General features: G+C 32.4%; 1 non-coding gene across 1 annotated transcript; it reads left to right on the top strand.

The window, feature by feature from the left end:
* Nucleotides 1-7,549: 7,549 nt before the first annotated feature.
* LOC131645476 (small nucleolar RNA Z161/Z228) lies at nucleotides 7,550-7,635 on the top strand. Its single transcript, XR_009297095.1, has one exon. It is a non-coding gene; the product is annotated as a small nucleolar RNA Z161/Z228 (small nucleolar RNA).
* Nucleotides 7,636-9,065: the final 1,430 nt, after the last annotated feature.

Raw genomic sequence — 9,065 nt, 5'->3', positions numbered from 1 at the left:
GAATAAGTGTAGTCTTAAAAACTTGAACGATAAAAACAAATTTCACAGTTATTTTTATCCTGGTTCGTTGTTAACTAAAATACTCCAGTCCACCCCCACGGAGTGATTTACCTCACCTGAGGATTTAATCCACTAATCGCAACAGATTACAATGGTTTTCCACTTAGCCCACGACTAAGTCTTCTAGAGTATCCTGATCACAACCTGATCACTCTAGGAACAAATGCTTAGACACAAGCTAAGACTTTCTTAGAGTATCCTGACCACCACGTGATCACTCTAATTACAACTGCTTAGACACAAGCTAAGACTTCCTAGAGTATCCTGATCAACACTTGATCACTCTAGTTACTTACAAATTAATGTAATCAATTCTAAGAGTATTACAAATGCTTCTGAAAAGCTATAATCACAACTGTGATATTTCTCTTAACGTTTAAGCTTAATCTCACTAATATATTACAACAGCAATGTAGTGAGCTTTGATGAAGATGAAGTTTCTGAGCTTTGAATTGAACAGCGTTTCAGCAAGTTTTTCAGACTAAGTTTGTTCAGGATTGGTAACCTTGCTTCTCATCAGAACTTCATATTTATAGGCACTTGAGAAGATGACCGTTGGGAGCATTTAATGCTTTGCGTGTTCCGTACAGCATTGCATTTAATGTTTCACGCTTTTGTCAACTACCTCGAGCCTTGTTCACGCTGTGTCTACTGACGTTGCCTTTAATAGCTTCCAACGTTCCTTTTGTCAGTCAGCGTAGCCTGCCACCTGTACTTTCTTCTGATCTGATGTTTATGTATACAACGTTTGAATATCATCAGAGTCAAACAGCTTGGTGCATAGCATCTTCTTGTCTTCTGACCTTGAAGTGCTTCTGAGCGTGATACCATGAGAACTTCAGTGCTTCTGCTTCTGATCTCAAGTTCTTCTGATGCTTCCATAGACCCATGTTCTGATTCTGCCTTGACCATCTTCTGATGTCTTGCCAGACCATGTTCTGATGTTGCATGCTGAACCTTCTGAGACAAAGCTTCTAAGCGCTGATTTGTGCATACTCTTTATATATTTCCTGAAAGGGAAATTGCAATGTATTAGAGTACCACATTATCTCACACAAAATTCATATCCTTGTTATCATCAAAACTAACAATATTGATCAGAACAAATCTTGTTCTAACAAATCTCTCCCAAATACCAAATACGACGACAATCATTAAAACACACTAAACAACACAACATAATTTTAGCTTAGAAAAACCTCTATTAACTAGGAGTAAAAAACCACGAAACATGTAGGTCACTTAAATCTCCACTATAATCAAACAATGGGTAAAATCACGTTTCTCTTTAACACAATTTAAAGGCATACATAAGTATACTCAAGAATTACAATCAATCTTGGAATACAACACGAAACAACGGATACAATCAAGCAAAAACAACCACAAAAACAATATCTCAAAAAACCACTTCACAATCAGGTCTAGAAAACCCAAAATCAGATCTCCACCGTTTAAAATGTACATCTATGAGTGCTAAAAAATGTCACAAAAAATCATGACTATTCGACAGTTGGATTGTGAGAAAACTCTGATATCGTGGTACTGGTTTGTGTTGAATTAGGGTTGCGGGAATTTCACTCTTCTCTTTTTTTTCTTTGTTGTTGCCCACACAAAGAATGAAAAATGACATAAATCTCTTTGTTGGATAATGACAAAGGCTTACACACACATGGGGTAGAAACCCACGTTCATTTGGGCCACTATAAATTGGAGGGATAACCCAACAATAATGTCTTAATATAATTGCTTAATTTTGTTTAAATGCATCAGTCACTACCACTAGGGTCTACCATAAGTTGTAAAATGCATCTGTCATTAGTCACTACCACTAGGGTCTAGCATAAGTTGTAAAATGCATTTGTTACTGCCATTAGGTCTAGAATAATTTGTAGATGGCTAGTTGCACACAATCTGTAGATGTTTTGTAAACAATATATTAGGTTTTGTTTTATATACACCTTTTTACAAAGAAATTGTGAGAATTTTCTAATTGAATCATATATTGGGACCTAAACTCCTTTCTTTTATATCCCAACATCTAAAAAATGGTGTTGAATTTGGTCGCTGATCATCTCTTATATTAATAGCAATTATTGAATTTGTAAAATAATAAATAGTTATATAAACATGAGATAAACAATGTCTTTAAGGATTTATCTGTTTCATAAGCGCAAATTACCATAGGATTCAATAGCCTTTACTTAATAATTTGAGGTAAAAGAAGTGCAAGAATTTTTTTTTGCCGAAAGATGAAGAGTAGTTATATAAAAGAGACATATAGTATTTAATGGCTTTGACTAAGTCAAGTCAACATTAGAATAAAGTAATTATTGACCAAATTAAATTCTCTTGTAAAATATAAATAAATTAATAATAATATTTTCTTTTTAAATATTTTTTCATATTTGTCACTTGAAAATTGAGACAAAAACTATTTAAATTCTTTGAAATTTAATCAAAATTTACAACAATTTCCCATATATTTAAAAAGTTCAATGGAAAAGTAAAAAAAAAATTTCAATTTGAACTAAAGTCACTTAGCGTATGTTAAGAGGACTACCACTTACATCACAACCCCATAGTTTTTGTTATTGATACAATGATACACTAATAGGTTGTGTATGTACCAGTTTATTTTCATGAGTGCTCTAGCGATTGGTTATGTTATTTTTCAGCATTTTGTGATTTTGGGCCTTGTGATAGATTCCGACTTGGCTTTTTTGCACCCCTTACTAGTTTATTTACACTTATTTCTTAAAACTACTTGATATCTCATCTATTTGGTTAGCAAAATAATTCTAATTCATGAGCAAAAATTAAACCCACTATATTAAAGGATTAATAAGAATTTTCCAATCATTTCAACTTTAAAATAGTGTTTTAACTCAATTATCTATAAGCCTTGGTAAAACTTCCCTTTTAAAAGGGAAAGCTAACATATTATGGTGTATCCTTTCCTACAGATCGTTGGATACAAGAGTTGGTTAAACAACTAAACAAATAAGTCCAACACAAACTTGTCTACTCAACTTACTACGAGGTTATCCAATCATCACATATCAGAGACGTTGAGGCCATCCTCAACGAAAACATTACTTTGATCACCATCGTTGATACATCATCACCAATCATTCTTTGATAAGAGATTTCAAACTGAAAACCACTGTATACTCGAGAGTATGCCTTTTACTTTGCACAACTTCATTTAATTTTCTCTAACTCTTCATACAAGCTGCAAAGCATCCATGTAAAACATATTAGGGTTTCACCTTTAGTATCCAAATTTTCTTTGGTCCTGGTGCGTTAGTAGTTCCTAAAGGTCTAGGGTTACTACCTTTAGACCTTTTCAATTTATAAAAACAAAAGGGTTGTAGGTGGCCAAACCTATTACAATACAAGCATTTATAAACATGACGAAGATTCCACTATATGATGTTTCTTCTTCATATTGAATCCTCTAAAGATTGTTCAATTACTCAGATAGTTCTTTAGAAGGAAACTATACGATTTGTTTGACAAGAGTTTGACGAGTTCGTTGATAATTCTTCAATCTTCGAGCTTATACCTTCATCTTTAAGTAATTGAACTAATTCTTTCAATTTCTCAATGATTTCCTTTTTTGATTTTTCTTGAAATTCATAAACACTCTCATCTTATGATTTAAGGATTGAATCAAATTTTAGATTCCAATAGAATTACTAACCTTTCTAAATTTTGAGAAACATTTGACTCGTGTTTCATTCCTTTTCGTTCGATACTCAAAGAAATTTCATAGATCATTTTAAGAGTATCCCACATTTCCTTGACGAATTTACAATTATATACATAAATTTTTTTACTATCATCTAAAGACATTACTATAAAATTCTTTATTTTGAAATCAATTTCAAATTTTCTCTTACTTTTCCTTTACGATCCAAAGGAAATAGGGTTTATCAACTACTTCTCCATTTAGTTGGTGAGTAGTGATAAACAGACTATCGATTATAGTTTACCACAATTCAATATCAATACATTAAATACAAATTTTAAATCTAGCTTTCCATAGTTGAAACATAACACCATTAAATAATGAAGGAGTGTTTAGGAAAGATCTCTTGTTATAAATTGTGTTGGAAGTCATCTTCCTTTTAGAGGATTAGTCTTTGAACATGAATTAGGCTATAATGCCACTTGTTGGACATATGAATCCAGACACAAAGAGGGGGGGGGGTAAATTTTGGGGTTTAGATAAATGATAGTGTGAAAACATTATGTTATCATTTTCAGAGTTTAAAACATTTTTAAAAATGTTTTAGAAATGGTTGCGAAAGTAAATAAGCGGAAAAACAATAATGATTTAAGTGTTAGATAAATGACACTAGAGAATTATACAAGTTTGGCCAAAAAGACATAATTTTGTCCCAAAGATTTGATTTTGAGAGTATCCAATAATGCTAAAGAGATTTTGTAGGTTAAACTCTCGAACCACTTATACAAGAAAGAATAAAGTTTTAGTCTAACTTCCAACCAAACAAAGGATAATGTACGGAAGCAGTTAATCTTCCTTCTAAATGGCAGACCAGAGCGATTAGCCTTCCTTCCTAACACGAACTTGAAGCAGTTAGTCCCCAATTTAAACCGAGATTTCTACGAACTTTTCTTGAACCAAACCAGAGTTTTGAACATGCCATCCTCTAAACCTAACCTTAGTTTTGAACATGCTGACCACAAACCAAGTTGAGATTTTAAACTGGGCTTATTTCGAACCGAACTAGGGTTTTGAACATGCTGATCACAAACCAAATTGAGATTTTAAATCGGGAAAATTTCAAATTGAAGTAAGCTTTTACATTGGTTGAGCTTGCAAATCGAAATGGCGACTCAAGAAACTAAATCCCTAAACAAATTTAAGGAGTTTGACTTTGAACCCAAACAAACACTCCCTTAAGAATAAATTATTCAACCGATAGAAGAAAAATTCTTGGTGAAGCTACAATAACACTCTTTTTAGAATACAAAAATTCCCCGCCAAACACACAAACTTTCTCGAAGCACTACAATTAAATGAAAGGGAGAGAAAGGAGAAAATATTTAGAGAGAGAGAGAGTGAAGAGTTAGATAGAAAACTCACTTTTTTGATGTGAAAATGTGAAGGAGAGGCCTCTATTTATAGGCTAGAGGTTGACATAAGAAAGGAAAGATCCATGGGCCAAAATAATTGTTCTAATCAATTGGTACCTTAGGCCAATCTATTAGGAGCCCTTAATAATCATTTGCAAACGCCTAAAATGGAAATAATGGATACAAAGTCGTTGCCATTCATTAAGACACTATCACAATCAATTAGACAATTCAAAATTTTGTCCAAAACTATTCTAATAATTTCTTATTTAACTAGCTACGTTCCAAAATGTTTTTGGGTTGTTTACTTTGAGAAACAAATACTTTAAAACATGTTTTAATGTGTGTGTGATTTAGTCATATAACTTTAAGAGAATACCCTTGTGTGTTTTTACAAAACACATTTCACTTAGACGCGATTGAGTGAGCTTTCACACTTCCTCTATTTCACACTTTGAAGCTTTAAGACATCCCAAATAAACCAATCATATAAGAACTTGATTCAATCTTCTTGGATATGAGACTTAAGATATCTTCAAGTGAAATTCCATCATTGGAAGATGTTTACCAAGACCGCCAAACCCTTATCCGTCTTGAATTTTTAACCGCTTGCCATACTTGAATTCTCATTGGTTGTAAAGGTTGTCATTGGTAGAACAACTTGTCCAAGTTATCATACAATTTAAATTCAAGTTGTCATCATCAAAAGCACATATCCAAAGGCAAGCCCTATTGGCTTTTAGCTTTGACCACTCTTGCAAATAACCTGCAAAACATGGTTCCACACCATGTACCATTGCAAGGCCGCACCTCTGAAGGTACTAGATAATAATTTGCACTTTTAGGAGTCGGACACTTTGATGATGGACAAATGTGTATTGATGGAGGTGACATGCTCGTATGGGTTGTTGCGATAGGTACCACAACATATTGTTTAAAAGTGGTCGGGGTCAAAAACTTTCATCTCCTTTGTGAGAGTAACCACCTTTTTGCGTTATTGGATGTTGTGGACGTTGTCCTCAACATTTTGATTCTGGTGACGTAGTTCGTTCATGGCAACACATATTTTGGCTACATTGGGATCACTGCTGACTGTGGTATTCTCCGACATAAGGGATTGTGCTCTCATAACAACCATGATTAGAAATAATTAGGTATAGGATTGGAGGTTTTGGCGAGTATCAAAACCGTGACCCAAATTAGTTTTACCGAGGTCCCACAGTGGACACTACTGTACTTGTCAAAAAGCACATAATGATAGGCAACCCTTTGCTATTAGGACTAACCATTTAGCTTAGTAATTTTATGTAGTTTTGGGCTTGCTCACAATGGTGAGAAACTATATTCGGTGGTGTTTTTATGGATAGAGTAAACTCACATGAGGTGAAAAACTCTGTATCTTAAGGTGTTTTCCTCATGTTAGAGATGATATATTTATAGATGCTTATTACCCTAGGTTTATGAAACTCTTAAGAAGGAGTAACCACTCCAGCTTGACTAAAAGAGCTATTGTCTACCTATTTCTTGGAGAGTCACGAGCATAACTTCGCACATGCAATTATGAACTAAATATACGTTGTAGTCCATGTTTTCCCTTAGGACGAATCCCTACTACGTAAGGTGACACATTGTTAAAGAAATGCTTGATGAGATAAGACATGGGCTGATGCCGACATAACTATGGGCCATAACAAATATATATTACTTTTATATATTACCCTTGATTTGAATAAAATTTTCAATTTTTAAAATAAGATGCTTTTAATCATTTATTAAAATTCTTTTACGCTACATAAATTAAATTATAAAATATTTTACACTTTATCATCTGAGCTAACATACAATTTAAAATAATTTCATGATATAAATTTTTAGAAAAACTGTTTTTAACACAATTAATAACAACTTAAGTGATTTTATTTGAAAATCTATTTAGCTCTTTGAAAGTTTTACCCCACACCCCTATTATTATTCCTCACAGCTCCACCCGTATATTTTTTGAATATTTCAATGTTATCATTTTTATTTGTCAAAATATTTAATTATCAATTTTCTTTTTTAATTTATTAAAATTTTTTTTACAAATAAAAAGAATAAAATTGAAAATATTTAAAAAAATGTAAGGGTGAAAAATAATAAGAGGGGTATGGGGTTAAAACTTTGTTGTTGTTTCACGTTAAAAAACCTTGGCCCAATGTCCGGTGGCTGGGTCGGCCCTATATGATTCCAAACCCTAATCCGTCTCCTTTAAATAGTTTCGTTATCTCATAGCTTCGTCTTCATTCCTCCTTCAGAAAATCTACTCTTCTGTTATTTATTTCTTACGTTTTTTTCTTGCAATTTTGTTGTTTTTGTTTTTTGTTTTTTGTTTTATGAAAAATATAAACCATATGATGAATTATGGATTTCCAATCTCACGACGGTCGTCTGACTTAATCTTGATGTATTGATCCGATATTTCTGATGGTTTAGTATATGTTTGTTTTGGTTTTCATGGATTTGGTTTTATAAGATTTCGAAAATCACCCTCGAATGTTATTGAAATATTTTTTTGGGTTAATCTGTGGCAATTTGACTTTGATTCAATTTCAACTATTTAGACATCGCGGCTTCTACTGAGTTTATTGCCCAGTTTTATGTTTTTATTTAAATTTCACTTTTGTTTACTAAGTTACGATTAGAGTTAACTACACTGTAGAACTCTTAATTGTAGTAAAACTCTTAAAATGATTTCTATTATATAAACCAAACATTAACTGATTTTTAATTATTTATACGTAATTATTTACACTCTACTTAAGTTGCATGCCTTAATAGGTTCTGTCATTTGTTCTTGGTATCAAATTTATCATTTATCTTAACTATCCGTCTAATGTTTATTTTATATCTTATAATTTAGTTTTTGACTTGTAACTGCAACACAACAAATTGAAAACAAGTTGAAAATCTATTTATGCCGTACATAATCTAAACAAAACAAAGTTATGAATTTTTTTAAGTTCTAGATGATTTTTGTTACATTCAAATTGTCAATATTCATGGACAACTCATCAAATTATGCTATTTAATGTGTGTTTTTAATGCATCGAAAATGTATTAGAAATTGAAAACTGTGAAGCCACTTGTATGAATGACAATTAAATATCCTACGAGAATCACCTCAATCTAACAAGTTTTCTAAACGTATCAATCAACATGAAACAGGACTCTATAGTAAATCTATAGTAAAAATTGATACTCAACAGAATCAAACAATCATGATACTCAACAGAATCAAACAATCAGAAACAACTCGTTAGGCAAGCCTCTGGTTGGAGCTCCTTGATTCACCTAATTAACATAGAATTTGTTAAACATATACTATGACACGATTAATACGTCACATAGTTAGTGATTGACAAGAATCCAAGTTTAACACCAAACACACATATTTTTCTCTCTTACCTTAATTTTCAACGATAAGTTCTATAATCAATGACTTCTTCTCCTTCAAATCTTATTTTGCACTCTCGTTAAAACTATTCATTCTCCTGATTGCTCAATTCATTCACCGATACTAAAAGTTCCACTCATCCCTTTTTATTTAAAAAATATAATTTATTTGATGGGAGAAACATTACAAGAAGGAAAGGAAATGCAAGAAATAAACAAGAATGAAATTAAAGCATAAAAACTCTTTAGTTCATTTCATCATATTCGCTAGAGGCTAATGGTGAGATGAGATTTTTCCTAGCCATTTTCTCGATGAGCAAATCAATCTTTTCATTCAATTTTCTTTGCTCTTTAAGGATGTTGGTGTTGGAGCTAGATGGAGGAGTGTTCCTTCTTTCTCTTCCTCTTGGTTGTTGGGCCACAAATTCTCCTTGTTGAATTGTGAAGCCCATTTTTCTTATTGCAGC

Source organism: Vicia villosa, linkage group LG1, assembly GCF_029867415.1.
Source record: "Vicia villosa cultivar HV-30 ecotype Madison, WI linkage group LG1, Vvil1.0, whole genome shotgun sequence".
In the NCBI taxonomy this organism is placed as follows: domain Eukaryota; kingdom Viridiplantae; phylum Streptophyta; class Magnoliopsida; order Fabales; family Fabaceae; genus Vicia; species Vicia villosa.
This window is presented reverse-complemented; position numbering and strand designations above follow the sequence as displayed.